The sequence below is a fragment of the Corvus cornix genome, chromosome 4 (genome assembly GCF_000738735.6).
Source record: "Corvus cornix cornix isolate S_Up_H32 chromosome 4, ASM73873v5, whole genome shotgun sequence".
In the NCBI taxonomy this organism is placed as follows: domain Eukaryota; kingdom Metazoa; phylum Chordata; class Aves; order Passeriformes; family Corvidae; genus Corvus; species Corvus cornix.
In genome coordinates, this window is record NC_046334.1 from 34231687 (window position 1) to 34258589 (window position 26903).

The 26903-nt window shown below is 36.0% G+C and overlaps 1 protein-coding gene across 2 annotated transcripts in view; it reads right to left on the reverse strand.

The window, feature by feature from the left end:
- SPOCK3 (SPARC (osteonectin), cwcv and kazal like domains proteoglycan 3) overlaps window positions 1–26903 on the reverse strand; it is a 171380-nt gene that overhangs the window by 106780 nt on the left and 37697 nt on the right. Inside the window, exons 2-3 of one of the 2 annotated variants that reach the window (XM_039551261.1) lie at window positions 1547–1555; window positions 1410–1455 (exon numbers count right to left, since the gene is read on the reverse strand). The gene's annotated coding sequence lies outside the window, so the exon portion shown is untranslated. The remainder of the gene's footprint in view (window positions 1–1409; window positions 1456–1546; window positions 1556–26903) is intronic. The other variant, XM_039551262.1, reaches the window with a different exon arrangement.

The window sequence follows — 26903 nt, forward strand, 5'->3', positions numbered from 1 at the left end:
ATTAGAATTACACAGATCTGTCTACATGGGAAATTCTGACATACTTAAATACATTAACATAAGAAGGCCTTTCAAAATACACTGAAGTATGGTAAAATGAATTAAAACACTATTCATAGAATCATAAAATAGTTAAGTTTGGAAGAGAACTTAAAAATCATCATTCCAATGCCCCTGTTCACTGCTGGCAGTGAACTTTTCACTAGACCATGTTACTCAGAGCCCCATCCAGTCTTGAACACCTCCAGGGATGGGAAGTTCACAATCTCTCTGGGCAACTTGTTCCAGTGCCTCACCCCATCTCACCCCATCTTATAGTAAGGAATGTCTTCCTAATATCTAATTTAAACCTAGCTTCCTCCTGCTTAAGGCTATTGCCTCTTGTCATATCACATGTCCTTGTAAAAAGTCCCTTCTCACCAGCTTTCATGCAGGCCCCTTTAGGGACTGGAAGGCTTAAATTTAAGACACTAATGTTTTTTATAATATGCACAACTACCAATTCCTTGAGCCGCAGATTTTTCAAATATTACAACAAAATAATATCCCTTACAAGTCATTATCCATTGAGGAGAAAGTTCTTTAAATTGAATAAACACTACTTTTGCAACATATTTTTATCTTGGTCTCTTGTTTACAAGCCCCTGCACTGTTTGTTCATTGCATTTGTGCCACTGGTATAATCAGAAAAGACAAAGTCCCTGAAGTATTTCTCATAGCAATTAAAAAAAGTCTCAAGATTCTCAGCAGTTCTAAAACGGCAGCGATACACTTTGAAACAACATTCATGGATGGGATTATATTCACAGTAAATATTAAGTTCCAGTGCCTGGGGAGGGAATGTGTAATGGGAATAATTGCTGCATTTGCCCATATTATTCTCAGCCTAAAACTGTTGTGCTGCAGCATTCCCAAAGCTCCAGCTGCATTTTGCCTCAAGACAGATCACTTGAACATGACAGACTCCCAAAATTAGTTTCTAGATCATCTTTTATCCGATGGATATAAAGAGACATTCAAAATCTTAATGATTTTTTCTTGACTGCAAAAGACAAATATTAGATTCCGTGCCTGTTTTTTGTCAGATGTCCTACTGAAAACACATCACTTCTTAACTTAAATATGTAAATAAAACAAAATCTTTCAAACCTCATGTTTATCCAAGGGAAACTTTAAGCTACTTCAGAGGCTTCTAATGCTCCCACCTCTTTCTCTAATCAGTAAATGTTTGAAAAAACCACAGATGTAAAATGATGATTAGGCTGACTTTCTGGTCCTCTTTAAATTAATTATTTGAAGACACAGAAAATTACACAAATTAACAGAATTCCGTAAGTATTCTAGAACAGAAGCACAAATATAATTACTTCAATTTTGTCCCATACAAATAACTAGGAGTGGAATCTTACCTTGATCAAATGGTTTACCCGGACTCCATGTACGAAAATAATCATCCTGGAGAGGGAGAAACAACAGAAATTTAGTAAAACATAAGGAGTACACGAAAAGCTCACAGTATCATAAAAAAGAGAAGAAGCATACCAACCTCTACTTCCTAGAAAACGCAAGCAGCAAAATAAAATAAAAAAGGAGAGAAAAAGATTACAGTTATCATAATGGGACAAATTACTTACACAGAATAAAACAGTGTAATTCAGAGGCCAATCGCATCACTTCATAAAGTAAAAATGCTTTTCAAAAATGTTACATACTAGCATTTAAAATAGAAAATGTCTTACAGTACTCACAAAGGTAATGTTTCTAACACTGTTTTTAAAATGTTACAATAGTTCTCCTGTACTTTAATTTCTAAGGTATTGAAAAACTTAATTACATTTTCAATGCATAATTTTTCAAAAGTAAAACTTCAAAGTCATCATGAATAAAATACAGCTATTTTAAAGAATATGTGAATTTTAGGAAAGTAATTTGCTCTGCAGTTTTAAGTGCATTAGCAAGATCTTTCATTAAGTCAGTCTAATTAGCTCTATTTTCTACAAATCATCTTCATAAACATAAAATATCTTCCTAATTATGTCATCAGCTGTATTAGGCTTCAATTCCATGAAGGAAAAACTTGAATTAAATAAATTGCTTTCAAGATTATGAGAAATTTGGTAATAAATTATGAATTCATAGCCAAGACAACAGATTGATCTGCACATCTCAGATAACAGGTGGCACAAAAAATGCCTGGAATTATTTATTATTATGTCTTAATCTAACTAACTGTTCTCTAGAAAAAAATATTTAAAAGATTGTAGCAAACATTTTAAAGTCTGCATAAATTAAACTTAACAAAATGCAGTGGGTGCACTGTCAAATCCAGCAGTTCATCCCTCTTGCTAAAAGATCACTTTAAAGAAACCTCACTTTATAAAAAATTTAACTATGGAGAAAATGTGAATCTCATATAGTTGTGAAAGCCACACAGTCAGAAGTTAAAAATGATCAAGCCCCATATACGGCTCTGCAGGTACAGAACACTCATTGGGTTTTTACCCCAAAAGAAAAGAGGAAAAAAAAGTGGTTGCAGCCTAAACCGTATTTGACTGATTATGTTTTACTAGTAAAAATGTTATGAAAATGTGTGCTTCGAAAGAGAAAGAAAGAAGTGAGCAGAATCTGGAAGTGCAAAATAGAACCATATTTCTATACCAATACTTACCAATTCCTTTACTCTGGTGCTGCATAGATTAACAATCTATTAACAAGTGTATGTTATTTACCTTTTTAATTACTGTATTTTTAAAGTAATAAAATACACACAGGCATATAATTTTTTCTTAATCACATGAGAAATAAGCAGAAATTACAATTATGACAGCATTTTTCAAATATTCTTCCTAATAGTCACTATGATGTTATTTCTACAGTCTTGTTCTGAACAGGTTTGAACCAGCTGTAATGCAATGCTGTTCCATGAATCACGCCAGAGTGGCAAAACTTAAAATTATTGAAAAAACATCAAGTGGTAGATCCTCTTTCCATTTCTACTACATCAACAATGTTCATCCACAATGAACCTGTGCAGAAAACAGGGTTGTTATTATTAAAATGATGAAAAATTAAAATATCTAGAACATAAAGCTACTAGAACAAAAAAGAAGTCATCCTGAGTGTGACAAAAATCCTTCCCAAGGCAAAGCATCCTGCATTTTGCTTAAAGAAGACTATACAAGTGGGGCTTGTATAAATTACATGTTCTCAAGTTGGCCTCAAGCCATTCAGAAGATAAATCAATTCTTGTTCATCTCTATACAGCAGACAACTTCACAGATCCCAAATATATCATCCCTCAGGCATTGTTAGAAGTCTTGCTGACTTACTTCTGTCTACAAAGCAACTCCATACCTTTCTTGTTACCCTTCTCTGAATCTCTTCCAAGTCAGTTTTCCTGGTAACTGGAATTGTGCAGAGCATTCAAGATGAAGCAGCATTATGGATCTATACACAACACAACACTATTTTGTTCTGTATTCTTCTCCCCAATATGCCTACCTCTCTATTGTCTTTGTAGGTTATGTCCGTGGTTTTGTTTTTATTAATTGTACTATGATTTGAATGGATTACAGTTGGCATAGAATTTTCTATCTTAAATCCAAAATATAAATACCCATAAACCATATATACTTATATTGATTTTCCTAAAGAATTATTTTTTCCAATCAGCTGTTATTTAAATAAAATCTACTGTTGGATATATTAAACAAAATGCCTATGTGCCTCTACAAACAATTTAAATTGTTAATTGTCAGATTAAGTAAAGAAATTGCTTCAATAAATTATAGCATCACAATTCTACAAATATTCCTAAAGCTGTTTAACCTTCTGCAGAAGAACCTGGCTTCCTGTTACATTCAGACCTTTCCTGATTTTCAGTCAGTAAGTTTGACTATAATAATGTTCAATATCCTCTGCAGAATGTAATCAAGATCATTATATAATTTTCATTTTAGTATAAAAACAGAATGAAGGAATACAGAGTTTACAGTGAAGGCTGGGTAGCATCACAGCATCTCTAGGTAAAGCATCCTTTAACAATCTATAAAAGCAAAAGGCAATGGCTCAGGATCTCAGGACAGTCTTCCAAATTTCTTCAGGGGCTTCCCTGCCTTTGTCCTGAGCATGCCAAAGGGAAAGTTGTAAATGTACACAGAATAAAGCCACAGATTTGAAACAGTAATCATACCACTTTTTCAACACTTTCCAGCCAAAAGTATTCATACATTTTAAACAGAAAATTCATTCTTACTGCTTTACTTGGAACTGTGAAATGTCAGTATTTCTTTCAAGTGTCTCTTTGAAAGACACGAAGCACTTCTAATAGCCATGGATGATGGATTTCAACGAGTTTAATATCCATGCCTTAAAATTATGCATGTTTAAGCATTACACTCATTCAGGGTCATAGTGATGAAGTGTTTCTAAGAACTTAAGCTCATGCTACAATTATTTATGCACTTTGAGACTGATTTTTTTTTTCCTGGAAAGGTCTTACCATAAAAAGAAATCATCAATGTCATCTGAAAATCTGACAACCCATCCAAAGGAATCAAAACAGCAGCTTAATCAGAAAAGACACTAAAAAATAGAAAAAAAAATACTCTGCCTTGAACACTTTTATTGCTTTTTTTTGGACTTCAATATTCTTCTATATGTATTCTCTCATTCTTAAAAAGGAGTTATGTAATAAGTTTTAGAAAATACACATTTAAGTATGGTAAAAGAGAAAACAGCTCAACGGAAAATAAAACCAAACAACAAAAATCCTAACCTACACATGACAATGTAGTTATGCAGTGGAAGTTTTCATTTTTCAATAGACATAGAACCTATGATCCTATTACTTTTCTTTCCTCTGTAGCATACTTGTTGCATTATTTAAGTGATCTCTCCTCTAAAATTTTTTCTGTAGATGCTGGCATCACTTGAACAGAAATCTGTATTCTAAAGAACATAGTAATACATGGTAGATAGGATGACTGACTCAGAGAAGAGCAGGTGTCCAAGGGCAAGGAAGGAACAAGTACCTTCAGACCAAGGCTGACCTGAAAAACTGGATAAAGAAAACTCAGCCCTTGTTTTGTATGCAACATTTTAGCTCTATTACGGCCTATACAATAAAAACTAATATATTAAAATCAAAGCTGATTTTTAACAGAGAATCCACTAAAATTGAAGCAGTTTTCTGAACTTATATTTTATTGAAATAGAATTTCACTGCTGCAACACAGGGATATTGTTATTTATGTTGATGTTGATATATTTATATTGATGATGAGTTACAAACTATCAGTTTTAGAAGTCTAATAGGCAACTGCTCAATGTCAGGCTTCATTTATAGTAATTTTTCAAGAAGCAATACTTCTAACATTTACCAAAGCAGGAAAGACAAGATTTCCTGAACATTATTGAACAGCAAACTTAATTTTGCCCAAACAAAATTCCACTCAGATTTTATATGACTTATCATAATGCAAAAAATACATTTTACTGCTGGCCTCCCTATTCCTACAGAGGGGTTGGCTTGTTTTCAACAAAGAAGAGGTACATACTTTAATATGTAGACTGACATGGAATTGCATCTGACAATTTCAGAAGCAGAAGCTTTTCTGGCTGCACATGCTCCCTAAAAACTTAAAACCTACAGTATTAAATTTAGATTTTTTTCCTCACTGATATTAGCTGCTTTCCTATTGAGTATTTCACTCTTTTTAATTTCAAGGAGTTCCTAATGGGCTTACTATTCCAATTCTTCTATCCGCATCTCAAGTACACACATCTGCTTCTCATCCAACACGAAAGCTCTTTACCTCTTTTAGGCTAGGTCTTTGCAATTTGGTAGCTGTGCTATTTTCAGACTCCAACAAGCCAACTCAGTTGAGCCTGCTGTCCCACATCGCAGCTCTCCCCTTGCCTAAGCTCACTTCTGCAGCAAACTTGAGCTCATCAAGTATCTTCCCTTTACGTCTTAGCACCAGACCAATACCAGAGCATTCGACTCATCTGCCCCAAATCTCCCCAGTGACTCTGTAACATATATTTGTATCCTAACTCTCGGTGAAAGAGCTGGGGTACGGTTGTCATCTGATAACTCTGCACCAACCTCTTTCCAGTGCAGGAAAAAGCAAGCATGGAATGTGTGCAGAAATTTTTTTTCCACTTGTATTTTGCCCCAGGACCTTCAGTCTAATGTCAGGGAGACTGTCATTATCCTACGAAGCCTTAAATTGCTGGTCATGTGGAGAACTGTACATGAATAAAAGGATGAGACAACAACAAAGCTGCCATCATACAGGAGATCTTCCAGTACTAAATACTGTAGTTTCCTCAAATAAATGAGGGCCACAGACAGCACACACAGAATAACTAAGATACACACATCTACCCCAAAACATAAACCATAACTGAGGAAGCATAAGTTGCACCAGGAACATAAATTATGCTTATGTACTGGAAAATTCCTCAACCTGAAACCTGAGCCAATCTGGAATTCTCATCCAGGATGCAGACACGCTGCTCAGCAGCATGTGGATACTCACTTGCCTATCAGATGCTGGTTTTCATCTCTGCTGACCTGCACAGACGTTTGATCTATCATAAGCCATGTGAGCACTCTGCTGTACAAATGTAGAGTGCTAGTTTCACCCATTAAATGCAGGATAGTGCACACATGAGAATAAGGCAGATATCACACCCCCCAGCACCATATTCACTAGCACAGCATCTTGCATCTCTCAGAACATCTGTGAAGGCAGGAAGCCAGGATGGACCATGTGCTTCTTAGCACATTTTTTACTAATTGTCCCAGATGCATTCAATAGGTTGCTTGATCTGTCAGGCCTTATGTGATGTCATATAGCTACAGGTCTGCAGTAGAACTAGGAACAGAACTAGTTCCAGGAGGGCAGGGACTGTTGTAGCTAGCACATTTTTTGGCTCGATACTTTCTTCTCAACAGGATCTCCCTCTTCTCACCAGCTGAAATACCTGTTATGCGTCCCATGAAGCCATATTTAAGAACTGCACAGAGCAAGACCCCTCCTTTAGTGAATCAAGGTTTCAAAAAAATTTTTTTTTTTAAATTCACATTTATTACACTTACGAAATTAGAAGAAAACAAGTCCAGAAGATATTTACAGGATAGCAAAACAGTGACTTCTGCCAGCTTTGACTCCAGATTAAGTCTCCCATGAGAAACATAACTAGTTTAGCAAAAACCACCACAAGGAGTTCAGTGCACAAAGTACTCAGATACAGGTAAAGGTAGTGGCCCTTCACATCAATACTTCTGAGAATCAAGAAGTCAAGATAACATTCAGTTTAGTAACTCAAAGAACCAACATGAGAAAAACTCCAAAATAAGGACTGTTCCTCTGGCAAAGACCTAAACACCTGCGAGCAAGATAGAGCCTTGCTGCAAAACTCTTTTTCTACTTGTCTGGCACCCAGCCTCCATGAGCAGGGTGCAGGACTGAGAGGTGAAAGGACACTGGTTTGCTGTTCAGTGCCAGCTCCAGGGAGGCTGATGTCAGCTTCCTCCGCGGCTCCAGCTCCTGGGCCATGCCACCCCTGAGGCCTGCATTCATGGGGCTGGCAAAGCACTATTAGAATCAATAGCTGCTTCCAGTGACTCTGGCACTCAGCTCCCCACATCTAATGTTTACCCTGCTCCCTTCCGTTGCCTCATGCTTCTAGTACGACTGATGAAGCTGGGCTAGGAGCCACCACTTCTCTGTCTCTGTTGCACAGCTCCCATTCAGTAAGATTTCTGTGGATGCTGTCTATTTGGTACTAGCAGCGTTACTAACAGCAAGTTTGAATAGCACAGTATTGCCAAGAAATACCAAATGCTCACTAAAGCACATATTCAGAAATACAGAGAAAATACTGAAAAACATTTTGAAAAGGAAGGAATTAATACCAAAGCACAAATACTATAAGCTTCTAAATCCCAGTAAAATTTGAAAAAATGTTTCTTTAGAAGTTCATCTCATATTTCTCATCATCAATAAAAGAAATAATGAACCATCTTTTCACTACAAGTACAAAAAGTTCTGGTCATGCTCTTCCTATTATGCTTTCAAAATTCAACTTGTGAGGAAGCCCTTAAAATACATTTGCTAGACAATAGGAGAAAAAAAAAAAGAAAATAGATGACATATGTAAGGTAAAAGACTATCATGGGACTTTCATATGCCTGTTCAGGTATTTCATACACCAATTGCTGTTCCACTTCCTCAGGTACCACTTCACTAATGCACCAGCCCAAGGCAAAAAGGGCAAAAATTACTCCCTGATTTCTGCATACAATGCTACAGCACAGCCAAGTGTGGCAGAACAGTAACAGACTATGCAGGGAGCTCATATTGCATCTGTGGGGCTTGAAAGAGAGTAACAACATGATTGAGAGGTTATGGTTTGTGTCTACAAAAAAAATGGTGAACTGTATAAAGGGGATCTCTGGAAACTGGCATAAACAGCTAACATCTTAAAAAATAAAAGCTAAGAAAGAAATACTCCATGCAGAGACCCACCAAGGGTACTTGAACAGCCTGAGAGCCTTGTACAATGAAGTAACAGTTTTGTGCACAAGGGGAGAATGGTGGGTGTAATGCACCTTCTGTGTCAAATGCTGCACTACTCCACAAATGACAGGAGCTCATGGAACTTGTCTTTTCAAACTCTTCTCTCCCCCTCTCTCCACCCGCCTTCTTTTGTATAATGCAGCTATAAAAACTGTTGCATCATACTCAGCACAGAAATCCTGTAAGATGTGAAGGACACACAGAGGGCACAAGGACAGTAACAAGTCTAGGTTTTAAAGGTCAACCAAATGCCTAAGAAAGGATTTGAAAAGGCATTGGCAATTATGCAGCTTTTGGAAAACACTTTTTTAAACATACCTGACCACAGCGAGAGGAGAAAAAAAAGCACTACTCATCAATTTTCATTCAGGAAGGTGAAAATTTTTGTCTTTTTAGCATGTCAGGGATAAAAACCTGGAACAGTTACAAAACAGATGCTATACTTTTGTTGACACTGTTTTTGTTTGCTTGTTTGTTTTTCAGCCTGGAGAAAATTAATTACAAAGATAATCATGAGATCCACCATATCATGCCAGTTGCATGGACAGAATTTTGGTATGCTTCTCCCACCAGAGGAGAAAAAAAAAGTCTCTCACACTAAGGCTCGGAACACTGTTCTAGTCTACCTCTCTCTGCCATGGAGACAAAGAACACCCTAGTGTGAAAACAGTCCAAAATGGAAGAAATTAAGGAATACAAAATATTATGAGAGAGGAATTACAGTGTTATTGTCATTACAAAGCAAATAAAAACAGAAAATGGGATGGAAGGAAAACCATACGTTTAAAACAAGTTTGCAACTTAACAGAGGGAAACAGTTAAAAGTACTGGGCTCAGTTCAAGACAGCTACACAGATACTAAGAAGATAATTAGGATCTACAATTAAGGAATTTAAATAAGATGTCACGCAGTTTAATGTCAATAATAGAACAAGTATACAGACAAGAGAAAATAAGGTTGGTAAGAAAAAAGAACTATGTTCTAAGTAACTCAGTCATCCCTTTTGATTTGTAAGATACAAAGAAATTCCCACACTTCTTGCCAACATTAGAAAAGTACAAATTTAGCAAACTTAAGAACAAGACAGAAAAAGCACATACAGATTTCAGGGTGATAGGTGATTTAGTACAGTAATATTAGCATATCATATGATTTGGGAAAATACGTATTTCAGCAAGCAATATATAGCTGAATTGGGTTTCATCACTAGATACATTTGGAAAAGATCAGCTATCTCAGTGAAAAGAAATAGTTACTCTACAGATGAAAGGAATTTCACTGGCATATCTTAGTCAGTTTGTTTAAACAAAAGCAAGTCAGGGTTCGTTTCTTAGAAAAATATTTGTAAGCCAAATGTCCCATGTGCTTAAGAAGAAATTTAGGCTTTCATTTATCTCCTTAAGATATGTACTTCACACCTACAACTTCTTTTCAAAAACATGCCAGCTTTTGTAACAAAAATCCAGTAAGGTTTGTGCTCATTCAACCTATATTTAAAGTGAAATTTAGGTCTAAAATTCACAATATCATTATATTACTTACCTATTCTGAACTTTGCCTAATCAGATGTTTTCTTTCCAAGAAAAGTTCTTTTTATAATAGTGGAGATTAATATAACACTACAATATTTCTCAGACAAATCAACAGAGGCTGCTGTCTCAAAAAGCTTTCTAATGTTCCGATTTTTCTAACGCTAGTTCTAGCATGTCCGCAATTTCCTCATCCCTAAAGAAACACCTGTCTTGTGACATTTTTCATTATTGTAACTGCAAATATTAAATAGTAAAAATATTGACAACACTGCACATTCCAATTATTTCCTCCCTTACCAAAACCTATGCTAAGTTAAGGCAAGAGAGTTGCAACAGTTTCAAATAAAATGTATGATGGTGATACTAGGCAGATAAACAAGACAAGAAGTTTAGGCTGAATCCTACTGACAGTGAAGTTTAAGAATCCCAAATAAAAGTAAACTAATTTTAAAGAAATCACACATATTTTGTTTCCTAACTCCACCCATAATGCCTGTGTTAGGAGAGTTAAGGTTGTTTCGATATACTAACCATGTGTGGTGAAAAAACAATTTAAGAAATTCCCACATGAAGTAAATACTACCTAAGATACTTTGTATCGCAACTCATTAACATGTATTAAAACTATTTCATTAACTATTAACTTTCATAAAATACCAAGAAAATCAGGATATGTTACAGAGAAACATGAAAGAGTCTGCGTCTACAGAAACCCTAAAATAGCTGAGAAAGAGTGGCCACCCTCTGTCTTTCAAACTGCATCTGTAGGTTTACTAACAGCAGGGGTAGCAGCAGCAAAAAGGCTCAGACCAGTTCAGCTTCCCCTATTAATACTCCCAGATATAGCAAGAAATCTGTGTGTGTGAAACATTTGCTGTGCCCTCCAGATCCTTCACTTTTCAGAGCAGATGATCTAGCCCTAGTTTTAGTCCAAACGTTTGGGAATGGTCCTAAAGAAGTTTCTCTAAGTCAGCTCCTACAGTGCTCTTCTCTTAGGCATGCAAATGTACCAGACATCATCTGCTTATTTACAGACATCTTAGCTCAGCAAGCGCGGAAAAGAAAATGGGGGTCTCTTTTTTTCCTGAATATATATAGAGATACTACCCTTAACATCATCCTTAACATCTTTATGGAGCAGACGTGACAATATGTACAGAACCACATGTTGGTACCATGTGGTTTTTATGACTGTTTTTAATCACTAAATGTTATCTGTCAAATCTGCTGCATCAGAATAGTCTTCCTCAGGGAATATACTGAAGAATGGTTCTCCTCCAAAATGGCTATCTTCTACGGTTTCTAAAGAAAATAAAGCCATTAGTCATTCTTGTTAAGAGCAAAGACTGGCTTCATTCTCATTGTGAATAACAGCAGCTATTCAGACAAGAACAATTCTATATGCAGACCCTAAAGCAGTAACTTTTCCTAATTAATCTTAAAGAATAAATAGAAGTGTTCAAAGGATCAGTAAGGGAATCTACAGAATTTTAAGCACAAATGGAAGTTTAGAAATACCAGCATTGTTCTTTTAATAAATTCACACAGAATAATGAACAAGTATATCACCAAGTGTTGAATTTCTTGAAGGAATTATTCTTACATGCAACCTAAATTTAACTCAAAGTAATTGACCCATTTCTTGTAGATCTTAGTGACTGCATTATTCTGAAATATGTTTTCATATGCACTACACTATGAAGTTCCTGCTTTACAGGAAAAACTCCAATCAACTTCGGCATGTGGTGCTGTAAGATGCTCCACAATGCATCCCTTATAGAAGAGCAAAACGAGGATCAAGAAGCAGCCCATTCCTAAATGGTTTCCAGAACATTGGTATAGATCCTCTGGTAACAGACATCCTGAACATGAAACAGGACAGGACAGGACAAAGTTCTACAGTAAGAAATGTCAGCAAAGAGCAAGCAGAAGAAAATTAAGTCTCATTACATGTGTTGAGAACTGATGAAGGAAAAACAACCCTAAATTTAAGACAAGAAACTTTTGAAAGAAAAAAGTCTATTGGCTGGCAACCCTGCTGCAGTCTTTAGCATCTTACAATGTGCACTAAAGGACTCTATCATAGTCTCCAAATTTCATTTACTAATCACCTACTTTACCTTTAGTCATTATCTTTTAAATTTTTCCTTGAAATTTTTCACTGTCTTTTCTTTAAAAATTACATTTTACTTATTTCAGCCTTTAGGGCTTCTCCAGATCTCAAAGACATCAGCACAAATATTTTCAGACCAGGTACATGTTTGCATATTAACTCCCTTTCACCGATTCTACTAGGGGACTCAGTTTACACACACGAAAATTAAAAAGCTATGCTTATCACAATGCTTGGTTCTTAACTGCAAACTTCCAATGCCAAATTTCTGTGAACTACTACAATAAAATTCCACAACCAAGACAAACGATTATTTAACAGTCAAAGAAATTAGATCACACTGCTTTCACAACCTTACTGCACCCCTAGCATCATCCTCCTTTCCCATCTACAAGAGCGTTCTGTTATCCCAGTCCCTCAGGTCTTATGTCAGGTTATTATGGCCTTTAATCTCAAACCTAGCAGATTTGGACCTTGCCAGGATGACTGACAGAGGATAATCCCACTGGCTGCAGGAAACCCTGCTGATGCTTCAGTACATGACACACCAAGTCCACGCTGAACTGAGAGCAGCGGTGTATCAGAAAGGACTATGCTGTTAGAAGCATTTTTACTTCAGAGGGACTAAACACTGAAGACTTGACTATTTTCCTTTGGCTAAATTCGTGGCAGCTATAATTACAACTGACACAACTCCACACGCGTGCACGCACACGCACACATACCCGCTGAAAAGGAAGATTAGCCTTTTTAGTATCCAATTAGGAAATTGCATTCTGCATTCTTGAGATTTCCCTGTGCTTCAGGAACAGTGAGAGTCTTCAATTTGCCTTAAAATAGAATTATATTGCTGAGCACTAAAAATCTGCTGTATCCTGCCCCAGAATGAGATTAATTCCAGTGTTGCCAAATGCTAATCATTTGTACAGCATACAGTGCAATTTATTTTGGGATCTTTCCAAATAGAAGGCAATTTGTGAACTTTAGCCTCTTCCTAATCTTTTTTTCCCTCTTAGTTTCTGAGTTAAGCCCTGATGCAGTGCTCTATACTATGGATGAGAAAACACAGAACTCTCTACTCCTTCTCACAAAAAACCATTGTCTTTTCTGTTCAGAAATTTTCTGTAGTACTTTAATGAGACTTATCTTTGTTAAAAGCCTAAACTGAGCAAAAATGATGAAAGATCAAATTAAATGTTCTTTTTATAGTACCTCTAAACCCCAGTCTATATTCCTGTAAGAATCTCCATAGCGTTATGTTGTCAAAAAAAAATTCTGTTGAAAATCACCTCACCTCATTTTTCATTTTACTACATCAAGTTTCTAAACCTAGATTTCACGAACATTTCCCCACAGACTTGACCCAAAATCCACATAGGCCCATTAAGGCTTTTCCAAATATTTTTCTCACCTTGGGATCAGGCTTCACCATTATTTTAACCACTATAAGGGAAAAAAAAAAAAGAAAAGTCATACTTAAAGTATGCAGGAAAGGAGACTTTGACATAGAACTAATTATAACAATTTGCTGAACATATCCAGCCTACCTGTACTTGCATTTTTCATACTATCATAAACTCTAACACAAAAAATAATTATTGATCTTTTAATAGCTGGAAGAGGGTGCAATTACTTGCCACTACTTTTTGTTTAACACAGAGGATCTGTATTCAAAGCTTACTTCATGAGGAAATACCAAGTAGCATAACCTGTCTTATTGAAAGACTGACATTAAATAATACTTCTATCACTAATTAAACACATTCTCTTATTTCCATATTACAGTGATGTCACCAGAGAAATGAAGTATTTTTCTAAACTAGGTTGATTAAATATGTCAAATAAAATTCAGAAAGGTACTCTACGTCTCTGCCAGTAGATACCCTGCCCAAGTCAAGCTTGGCACAGAGACGACCGATCTAGTAGAGAACAGCTGAGACTTCCCATTTCCAAATAGGGAAATGAAATTACAAAGAAAACATCATGGATAACTATTCTGTTAATTTAATTCCATATTGATTCTGAAAGAAGTACACTACATAAGTGGAAGGAGAATCAGACTTTCTGTCTGCATGTCCTCTTTGCCTGACATTTCCTTGAAATGTTGGCATTAATATTTGATTCCAATTTGTCATGTAAAAAGCAAAGGTTTTGCAGCTATCAAGTACACTGAAAGAACACAACAAGTAAAACCAGAAAGACTTTGGTAGTAAAAGCAGCTATAGTTGTAGAGAATGATGGCTGAATGCAGCAGATACAGTGCTAATGACCATTCAGAAAATCATGACCTACCACAAAACTAATCTCTAAAATACTGCACGTATCATTGCCTTTCTCTGTCATGTAAGTTTTGCAATAAAAAAGTTACACACCAAGACCAGGGATCAAATCCTCAGTGCCTTTACTGTGTGTTTACCTACAAACTCTATATGTCAAGTTGTCTTAGCTACAAGCAGCAGCAGAATGTCATGGCTGTCAATGCGCTAGTTACAAAAGGAAAATAAAGCAACATACCAAATCTTTGCAGTGAATTCAGCACTAACAAGAACTACAGCTAACATCTAAGACTAGATGCCAACTCCCTTCTTCAGTCTATGGAAATGTTCAGTAATAACACACTTTATATATGAATTGCAACTATAGCTGAAGACTCTCCTTTATTATTTCTAATGGCCTATATGTGCCACCTTCCTTCCGCTGAAAAGAAAAACGGCCTGAAAGGGCACTTGAGTACAGTCACATTTCAGTTTGTTTCCTCTCAGTGATACTTTAGAGACAGATTGAGTTCCCATCCTCAACTAGTCGCATTTTGTCAGGATCAGCTGTAGTTTGCTTTGGTGATAGAAGCAAAAAAAGGAAAATGTTTTCCAGGTCAACAGCTATGACCTACTGCATTGTAACAACAATCTTCCCTATTAAATAATTGAGAGAACCTGTCTGCTTTGGACTGTGAGGTCAGTTGGGATCTGAATCCTTATGCCAAGCCTCTGCATTCAGAGTCCAGTTTTCTCTGTGGACCTTGAAATACTGTAGGAAAATCATGGTGCCTTTGAACAAATTTAGTTTTGTCCTAAATCCTCTACTAGAGCATCTCTCTTAGATTTTAGGAGAGATGCTCCAACAACACTGGTAGGTCCAAAAGTGGGTAACACTGCACCAGCCTCACTGGCCTGAGACTGTGTTTTCCTCCAGCACTCCCCCTCTTGTCACTATGAAGTGAAATTTAAACCAATTTAAAAAATAAAAATAGTTGCCTCAGCAGCATCAGTACTAAAACATTTAAAAGGCTCAGAGGAGAAATATGTCTCAGAATTTCTCAGCAGAGCAGCTTAAATAAAACCCAACTGATAAAAGAAAGGTGGTAGAATTAGTCTACTCTTTGCTGTTATGATGAACACAGAAACAGATGTATTTACTCTCATGAGACGGGGAAACTACTACCCCAAAACCACTGTGCACACAGATAAAGGGAGACAGTAAGACAACCACAACAGAAAAGGAAACTACTTCTGTAAGATATAAAAATTTGTCTATCCTCTATTCTATATTCTTTTTAACTAGACTAGAAAGCAACTTTCCCAGTCTGGTAGCAGCACTTAGCAACAATTCAGAAATTTATAAACCAGTGCATATATCTATGTGTTTGTGGTAAGGTACACATAAATACACATAATTTTTCTAAATCATATTCCACAATTTAACTTCAGTAATTATGTATCATTTGTGTTACAGCTAAAAAGAAAATTACTTATTTATTGTATCCTTCTCCCTCAAGTATTTCCTGTACCCTGCTGATTAAATAAGCTAGGAAATAATGAATAGTTGCACATTCTGAGTAAGGAAAGAAGCGAACATCTTGTAAACTTCCTCAACAGAACACTACCAGATCTAATACTTAAAGCTTGCAATTTACACCCACAAATTACACAAAATATTATCACAAACTGTTTAGGGAACAAGGTTTCTTTGTATTTCTTAAGTACAGTAAAGTCTCTTATTTAATATTAATTTTCCATATAATCATAAAATAAATCTAGGTTGTAAACAACCTCTAGAGATCATCTCTTCTTACCCACTGCTTAAAGCATGTCCAATTACAAAAGGCTGCACCGAGTCACGCCCAATCAAACTTTGAGTATCTCTAGGAATAGAGATTCCAACTCCAGGTCTAGGCAACCTATTCCACTGTTTGTCTACTCTCACAAGAAATTGATTTTATTTCACTTAATTAGGGTTTCCATGTTGTAATATGTCCTTTACCTCTAATCCCATCCCTGCCTATCAATAAGGAGAAAAGCCTGGCTCTACCTTCTCTAAACTACCACAAAGGACAGTTGAAAATAGCAACAAAATCTGTCTTAGTCTGCACTGTTTAAGATTATTTTCTCATCATCCTCTCATGCAAACACTTTTCAAGGACACTCTAAACATTTTTTGAGAGACAATAGGCAAAATCAAGTAAGTCCATGCTTTCTTATTCTAATGCACTGGACATTCAGTATTACAACTGATTTCCAAGTTTGGGATTAAAACAAATACAAAAAAAAAACCCAAAAAACAAAACAAACAAACAAACAAAAAAAACCCAACCACAGATCTATTTTCTGCCTGTCAAGCCCTAGAATATAGTCAAGTCAGCTCTTCTTCCACAGCATAGATTGAATACTGGAGCTGAGCCTATGAATATCCTGCCAATTTCCGAGTTGTTACAGTGTATTAGCATCGACAAGCCTTATATTCAGCCACACGAAACATTTTCAAAGAAGTTTACACCACAACAGTTCTAATACAGTATTTAATGTTTGATGATTTGTATGACAGCTGACATGCTTAGATAATAACAAAATGACCTATAAAAGTACAGAGGCACAACAAATATGTCTGTAGTGACAGGACAAGGGTTAATGGTTTTAAACTGGTAAGAACACAAATACAGACTAGATATAAGGAAAGATTTTTTTTCAATGAGGGTAGTGAGACACTGGAACAGGATGCCCAGAGAGGTGGCAGATGCCCTGTCTCTGAAAACATTCAAAGCCAGGTTAGATGGGACTCTGAGCAACCTGGTCTAGTTGCCCTACTTATGGCAGGGAGGTTAGACTGAAGACCTCTAAAAGGTCTCTTTCAACCCAAACCATTCTGCAAGTCTATGAAATACACTGAAACCTTTCTTTAGCGTAAGAACTACATACTACTATATAATATACCATACTTAAGTATGATAATACTTAATCGAAAGAGCAAACCTAAGAGGAGAACTGTTCTACGCTGCTAACCATATCTTTATTTCAAATCTCTATACAATACATGGCAAGGTCTTGATTGCCTTTTATAATGAAATCTATTCAGTAAAGAAAAGCATGTATTTCCATGTTCTTTCTGGCTTGACAGCACTGCTTGCAGCTATGTCAGGATCAATGGCTGCACCCATTTGCAAACTTCGACTCTCTTGTCACCTTCCAGATCCCAATTCTGTGCATCCCCTAAAAGTGGCAAGGAACATATTTGAACTTAACTGTAATATCCTGTTGAAGCGACTCCCATATTGCTAAAACTCCTTTGGCTTTTTACCCCAAGTCCCATTATACTAAGTCACCTTTAAGTTTTCAGATGACAACACAGAGAATGAGAGACTGGACCCTGCTTTCTTTGCTTTACAGTGAACGAGGAGGAAGAAACAATATTGCCCTTTCAATTCAGATGCGTTCTGCATGCAGATTTACAGTCTGAATAGCTTTGGCTGATATTAAGGAATTTATTATCTCAAAGCTAAAGTTCAGTTCCAGATTTTAAAGTAGGTACTGGGGCAAAGTGCTTTTAATACCTGTCCTCCCACTACACGTATCATTAGCCTCACTGCAGCTTTCTTACTTATACAGAAATATTAAGACTACTCCTGGAATATTTACAGACATCTGAATGTGGACAAGCACTTTTCACAGAGTTCTCACACATAGAAGTCAAATACAGAAGAATTCTACTGTGTATTATTGCTATAATACAAGAAACTAATCTTCACTAAAGCACTGAAGTACTTACACATAAAAATGTGTTGCTGTTTACATTACATGAAAAGCAACACATTTTTGGAATAAAATATCAGTTTTATAATGGTATGCTTTGTTTTGGTTTTCACTAGGAAGTAGAGACTGTGTCTAAAGTGGCCAGTGAAAACTACTGATTTGCTAAACATTTTGATGGCCTTACCACGTACATGGACACAAATGTAAGAAATTGCTCTTATCTACCTGCTTATAAGATATCAAGCCAGTTACCTTCCAGAAGTCTACCGAAAACACATAAATCCTGTTTCAGAATTATGTACCAAAGTCTGTACACATATTCATTACACTTACACAAATAAGCTTTTCTTTCAAACTGTTTACTTAATTCACAGTAAAATATGACAGATTAGACAGTTTTGTTATGAGGTACACAGATACACACACGTATGAGCAACACTCGTAACAGGAACACATGCCTCTACGTAGATCATGTTATGCTTTATTTTTTAAAGAACCTGCATTTTAGCTTGTAAACATTATATTTAACTACAAAATACCTTTTCCTGAAAAATTGAGGAATATGAAAATGAAGCAGAATAAACAAGTTAAGGCGCCCACTTAAGCAACTGCTCACATTAAAGTACTAACACAGAAACAGAATTGTCGCAAGAAGTACACAGACCGTGAAGAAACAGAATATTCAAGTCTACAAGAAGGAAACACTGGACAGAATCCAAATGCCTATTTTCTTACTCTTTACAAACAAAAACAATTTAGGAAAATACATAACAACTTTTAAGAGTTGGGTCATTTATTTTTTAATATGTGTGTGTATACATGTAGCACATGCACTGCTGTCACTTGAGTTGCAAAAGAATTCTACCAAAAAAGCTATGCTCGTAACTGGGACTAATCAAAATGCCTTAAAAAGCATAACAGAACAGAAAAACCCCAACCAACCAAAAAAAAAGAAAAAAGACACACTCAAAAACTACCAAACCCCCAAACACAGAAGACATTAAAGAGTTTATCAACAGCCTACTTTAAGACGTAAACTTGAAAACAATGATTAACAGCTTCATCTGTTAATTCACAGAACTATCAGCATCCGCATTTTACAGGATGAGCAAAAGAGAAGTTCAAGTTGGCGTGAACAGCTGAACACTTTTAATTTCACCCATGCTTCAAAGCAGGGTCAACCAGAGCAGGTTGCTAAGGGCCACGTTCAGTTGGGATTTTAATTCTTTAACTCACTATGACAGCTTGCATGAAAGAAATTTTATTGAAACTTTATATGTAGTCTCCGCAGTTTATTCTGCAGCAAAACATAAGAGATTAAGCAGTTGATTGATATTTTAAAGTAGAATCAGATTTAAAAACTTAAACTGATTAATGGTATGCTCACTCTGAGGGATATGCAACCTTTCTCTGAGTTTCACACACAGAAACCCCATGTGGGACCTCCCTTGAAAAAGTCTTTGAATAAGAGTAGTCAGGCTTCTAAGTGCAACATTCTCTTCAGGTATTCTCTTCAGTGTATGCTCCATTAGACATGACAATGCTACAGTATTGATCCATCACTTCTATTTCATTAAATATTTAATAGCTGCTTTTGTGCAGAAAATTTATGTTTAATAACTTTTTTTTTATGTTACACTCACAATATTATTACTTTCTTCAAGTTAGAAAGCTTGAATATTAAAAAATAAACACAGAAACAAGAGATTACATTTCAGTACACATGATTTGAAATACAAACTAACTTCACCTTCCGTTTTTTCCTGTAGTTCTGTGCCCTCACTACCAATTCTGGCCTTTGAAACATGATTGAAACACAAGTATAATGACTCGTAAGTCCTTTGCCCTTGAAGTCAAGCACAGTTCACAGAAAATCCCTTCCACTTAATGGATGCAAGATATGAGCATGCAGGTACAAGGCTGTATCATAATGTGCATCAACAACAGCACCACTAAAGCCATCAGGCTGAAAGTTTAAGTATAATTTCTGAAAGCTTGATTTCATAACTTTCATATTCTAAGGATCAGCCTTATATCTGTAAATCAGACTGGCAGTATTAAGGAACCTGGGTTTTTTCCAGAGCTTGGTAATGAAATTACTTGGCCTATGCAACACAGAACATTAGGGTAACTAAATACTGCTTTTTTTTCTGGCCTTAAATTTATCAATCAAGAGTCTTTGCTTCCTTGAACATTCTCTGTGGGTCTACTTACCATATTTCAGGAACAGTATATGGAAAATTGGAGACCATCAAGTTAAAAAAAAAGTTGACATTATTAGAAATACCTGACAAAGCAAAATACGGACAGATGTTCCAAAGTCAACAGTTGCCTATATTCACTGCAAAGAACTGAGGCCAAAAGTACTAGCAGAGTTAGGCATATCTCTGGGTGAAAATACTCAGTTACATTAAACAGGATTTTAAAAATTCAGCAGTATCAATCCTTGTATTCCAAGTAGTCAAACTTACATTGCTAAGGGTGCTACTAATGCAGAGCTCACTGTAAAACCCCTTTACCTATCATGCCCAGTTCCTGCCGTATTAGCCAGCCATATCCTCGCTTAATATATAGACTTTTTTGTTCAGTTTCAATAGAAAAGGATGATTTGCTGTATTTCTTTTATGTCAATATACCATTTATTACATGGAAGAAGACATCCTGTTTTGACACCTAAAAGCTCCTTACTTCTGATAGCTTTTTTATTCATCAGCTTTTTCCTAACCCTAGACACTTCAATGGTACTTTCAACATGTTACTGCTACCTACATCTTCCTAATTTTCAGTACTCATTTTTGTTTATTTTTTTTTTTTCGAACCTAAGGCACTTTATAAACAACATGGATGGCACTACGCAATTTCAGAAAAAAATACGACTTTATAAACATGATGCTGCTTATTCACACAGTGCTGTAGGGGCATTATCTTTGCTTGTACCATAAAAACGCATACTTAAAACTGCACTGATGTGACTCAGACCTGCTTTGTTCCTGCTTTACCAGAGAAGGATCAGAATAAATCAACAGTAATACTTCTACAGTTAGACTTGATGATCTTAAGGATCTTTTCCAACCTTTTCCTATCCCTGATTCTAAAAAAGCCATTGAACAGTCTTAAATACTCCATACCTACACCATCTCCAATATAAAGAGGTAACTTTAAGCAACAGCTCTTACATACACCATGACACAGATATGAATCAACATAACAAAATAATACAAGATTTGCAGCCTATTATTTCCACAAAATCCTCCAAGAGCATTTGAGAAAGAAAGGAGAAATTATGGCCACATATGGCCCAAGCTCATTCTAACTATAGGGAACAAAGCAAATGAAAAGGAAAAAAAAAAAGTAATTTTAAAAATGGTATCACTGAAATGATTCCAGAACAAAGCAGTTTTACACTTCACGTGCTCAGTTCCTTTTGCCAGCACCTTCTCTTCTGTCAGTTCAGCTTACTGTCAATCTGAAAGTTTCAAGCATCTTAGGGCTTAGGTGAAATTTTCTTTATTTTGTACAGAATGTGAATGCTTTGACTGACAAAGCCAATTACTCATTCTGTTACTGCATGTATTTCAAACAAGTATACCACAAAGAAATTAATTTTTTAGGCAACTTACATAATTTATGCCAAGTACCAGTCCTTCCATCCCTCTGCAATGAGCTTCAAAGCTCATTGTTCAGGCTGAGTTTTTGACAGTGCACAACATAACCTAGAAGACTGTTTCTCCAGGTTATTTCTGTTTTGGTCTTTCTTTAATATCTTGTAAAATAAGCAACAGCAATAGAATTTTAAAGGCACCACTGCTTGCCTTTCCAAAATGCAGTATCCACTCTGTGCCCATATCTTACCAGAAAAGAAAAAGATAATGATTAACAGAAACTAGGAAAAATAAATACCACAAAAACAAAGTTTAAAAACTCACTTAGTGAAGTCAAAAAATAATCACATGTCAAGCCCTACTTGTGCCGTATTATGAAATTCTTGAAAGCTACTGAGATCTCAACGATAAGGACAAAGCAATGTGCAATCACAGAACAAGTCCTCCTTATCTATACCAGTCACCAGCTGGCAGTTTTGTCAGCAGTTCCTCAAAGAAAAGTGTTGCAGCAGTGATATTCCATACTTATGACTCCAGCCTATCTCCATTAATAAAACCTACCACAACAGTTCTATTCACAGAATGTACAGTGATAAATATGGGAGACAGGAACTACTCAGAACAGGGCTGATAAATCCCAGTTCATTAATGGAAGTGCTAGTTGTGCTTACTGATCTGCGGGTCTTTTTTTAAAGAAAAATAGGAGAACCAGAATAAGTGGAAGTGGAGACAATAAAAGGTAAAGGAAAAATCATGAGAGGTCTGGCTTTTTCTTAGTTTTGTTTCTATTTTTTTGTTGACGTGGCTTTTGATTTTCAATTGCCATCTTGATTTTCAGCCAGTAGCAAGGAAAATTACATAATTAACTAGACAAAATTTGCACTGGAAACAAATCATGTTTCCACAGACCATGACTGTTATCATAACATAACAGTTTTAGCAATACACTTTAAAAATGTGTCTTGATACCACCACCTGTTTTTCAGAGTTCTTTTGGATCACTAGTATTGGCTTTGGATGTAGATTAAATAAAAAAATTCGCTCAGCATGTATGTTCACTAGGACTAGCATAAGCTACGGAAAATAAATTTTTCGGTTTCCTTGTGACCCTAGGTGTTCCTCCTGTGAAACTGGGCACAAATTCAATGAAAAGTACCTCTTTTCTTCTCTCAAAATGCATGGTCACCCACAAGACTGAGAAGCCACCAATGTCTCCATTACTTATGGTACACAGACCTTTCCATTTTCTTTGTCAAAACTATTCTACTGTCTTTGGTTTTAGACTTCAAGTGAATCCATCCTGTATTCATTCCACTAGAGTTCCTGTGCATTTGAACATTGCCATTTACATAAATGTTTCTGACTGAAAAATGTATGCCAGTGTATGTAGGCAACTAGCCCTGCCACACAGAACCATCTACCCCAGTGTCCATCTCCAACTGCAGCCAAGAACAGACAGCTGCAGTCTCTTGCTGAAGAGATACAGACTGATAGATAAACAAAGACAGAAGTCTTCACAGAAAGAAAGCAAAGCAACATCCTCTCACTACCATTCCTTCTCCCTATCATCAGTCCTCAAATATTAAGTAATTTTTAAATGAAAATCTACTTCTACATAGGGTTTATCACTTATTTTGCACTTTTTAATATTTATTCTAATTCTATACTATACCTTGAGGGGTGAGCAGAGGGGGAGTGACCACGTGCCCCACAGAATTATACAGGAACTTAACCACATCTTCTGATTTGTTTTCTATTATTTTTCTAACAGTTGCTAACATATGCTTTGACTTTCTCTTTTGTCAGCTGGCTCATATTAGTAATGATAATGTCCTGTAACTCATCACCTGAATTTTAAATGTATACTAACTGGACTACTTACAGAAGAGACACTACTCAAAATTAATTAGAAATTTTATTTATAGGAGTAAGTGTTTCCACTGTTTTGTGCTCTCTCCTTTATTCCACGGAATTATCCCACAAGGTTACAACCAAGTGAAAGCAGAGAGAAAATGCAAAAGAATGCTTACTTATGATTTCAACAGCATTGTAGTGTAATGAATGTTATAAACAAAAGTCTTAGGTCTCCAGTGTTTTCAGTTCACTGACAAACAGCAACTAAAAACCAAATTAATCAATAGTGACACAAGAAACACAGCTAACAATGAAAAAGCATAAACCCTTCAATATTGCAATTTTAACAGGATCCTTGGGAAACAACTAGGGTACACAGCACCCTTAATACATAAATACCTGGAAAAGATCAATTCTTGAAGCTGTTCAGGCACGCGACTGCAACATGTTATTCATTACAGAAGTTTCATAGTACAATTTCTGTAACAACAAAGTTTATGTGAAGCAAGAATCTGCCAACTGCACCAAAAAACAAAAGTTTCCTCCAATACCTTTACCCAACATCATAATATTAAAACCCCATGAAGAGTTGAGCCAACCGTTCTCAAGTCAACAATTTCAAGTATTCAGCACACTTCCATTACGAAATACCATATCTCATAGTGTTTCTTTGATGCTTGGTCTCATTAAGACTCTAAAATGTCTGAGTCATCCTTTTTTTGGTCTGTTTGCCAAATCAAGTACTTATTTTGAATCAGGGAAAAGACAATAGTAATTTTAAAAGATTGAACTAAAATTAAGTTCATCAAAAAGCAAGTTTTACACACATATTTAAGTACATACAGAATTAGTAAGTTATCTGCCTTGACTGCAGCTGTTGTGGTTAAAAAGACAGAGAAAGAACACACTAAAAGACAAAAAAAGAAAAAAAAAGTACTGCAAACTGAGTGGGACAGAAGACTAAGTACTCAACTCACTCCACACTGATGAAGTGTGTAATTGTCCTGAAGAGAGGAATACATGTGGGCGAGTACTTCAGCACTAATTCATCATCTAATGCTTCTAAATTAGAAGCAAAATGGGAGTCTGGGAGAAGCAGCTACCTCTGACTTCCACAATTTATGAACAATGTATGATTACAGTGGCAAATCAAAGTTTGAAAAGTGCTCTTATAGATAGAATGAAGACTAATTTTGTGAAGGTCTTGTCTCTCACAAGAGACAGACTTCATAGCATGGTAGCAGTGAAAGCAAACATGGGAGAAGAAAGGAGGAGGCAGAATTCCAGCAAGACAGAATGAAAGCCCTCAAAGACAGAAGCCATGCAAGTAAGAACTGGAAGCAGGCTGTACCAAGTCTGGCTGGGATGGAGTTCATTCTCATATAGCAGCACAATGTTTAGATTTGCAACTGAAACACTGTTGGCAACACAGCAATGTTTTAGTTACCCCTGTTTGCTTTTTTTCTGGCATTATCTAACTTGACCCTAAAGGAAAACAGCATTATTAGCAAGTACTGCTCCATTCTCCAAGTCCATGTTTGGAAGCTGCAAGTCTAAAGTATCCATGTACTACTATCAGTGCACATCATCAGCCTGCCCATTTAAAACACAGGTAATTACTGCATGGGTAGGTACAATAGGCATTTTCTTCCAAACAGTATTTATGAAGATGATTTATTTTGTTCAAACCTAAACCATATGTTTCTTTACAGTATAGACTGCATCTAAATTAAAATATCTGTAATCCCAAATCTAGCATACATCTTAAATAAAAAATGGATTGTATCACAAACTAACTTCTTCCTGTTTTAAGTCTTTTTTTGATGTTATGGTGATACCACACATAGGTTATGATCTACACAGTCTGTATGGTACACAAGCTCAGTGAGATGGGATGAAGAAGAAGATGATTCACATATGAAAAAGCCTTTTTCCTACAATGATTAGAGATAAAGTAGGGAGGGGAAAAATTAAAAAAAAAGACATCCCAATCAAACAGGTTTTTTGAAGGTAAAGAGTAACAACACTTATAATTAAGAGTAAACCCAATGATCTCCAGTCTATAACCACACAGAAACTCTGAAATTGAAAGACTCAAATTGCAACTGGCTATTTGCAACATTCAAACAGGAAGACAGAAACTGGTTTGGCTCTTCCTGAACTTTTAGCAGTGTACAGTTCAAGTAAAGAATACCTGATACTTCCTTTTAAGATTTCACGCTGGCAAGAGACCCACATAAGCTCAGAAGACCTCAAAGAAATTTCATAATGTTAAAGGTGACACATTTGCCCCACTCTGCTATCGAAGTAAACAAGTAGCAGTTTACTTCAATGACTGAACTTTGAGATCACCTCACTCCTTTCTGTAAATGCAGCATTCTGGATTTAAATATAGATGTAAAATGCAAACATTTTTTCACTAGATGATAGAAATGTATCACAGTATGACTAACCTGAAAACATCCATATGCTCACCGAAGAGTGGCAAAGCTCTGGCATATGCCTACACATTCCATTTTGCCATCACCAATTGCCAAATGGTATCGACATTTTAGATCATTATCTATAAGACAGTTCCATAACATCAGCTTCAGTTATGTCCACATTAAACCTAAACAGGATAAAAATTCAAAATTCTTGGATCATGTTTCAAAAATATACTTCACATGCTCATCCTCTAAATTACAGGGGAGTTACTGAAAACTGTCAAAGTTCTGTTTCATTTATATAAATTCTCTTCATAAGAAAAACCAAAGAGTAAAATTGTAGAACATTAATTTTGCAAGATCTCCACGATCTTAAAATTGCTTTTTGTCTCCTATTTGAAGCCTGTGTACTCCAAAACAGAAGGCACCATTAAGACTTCTACTCACAATTTTTTCCCATTTCACAAACTGACTATTGTACTATATGATCACTGAGGGCCCGTAATATCTACTAAGGTTTTTTCAGTGGCCTCAGTATTTTAGATTCCTCTAAAATGAATTTAATAGGTCATTTAACTATCACTTTTGTAGCTTATTTTTTCTCATTCCCCTCTATATTGACTGCTGCCTACATTTTCAGAAAATTTCATCTTCATTGATGTTAATTTTTTGAAGATCAGTGATCTGTGAAGACAATAAGCAATACTTAGCTGCTTAAAAATGTGGCTCACTGTGTGAAACTATTCAACCTCAAATACTTG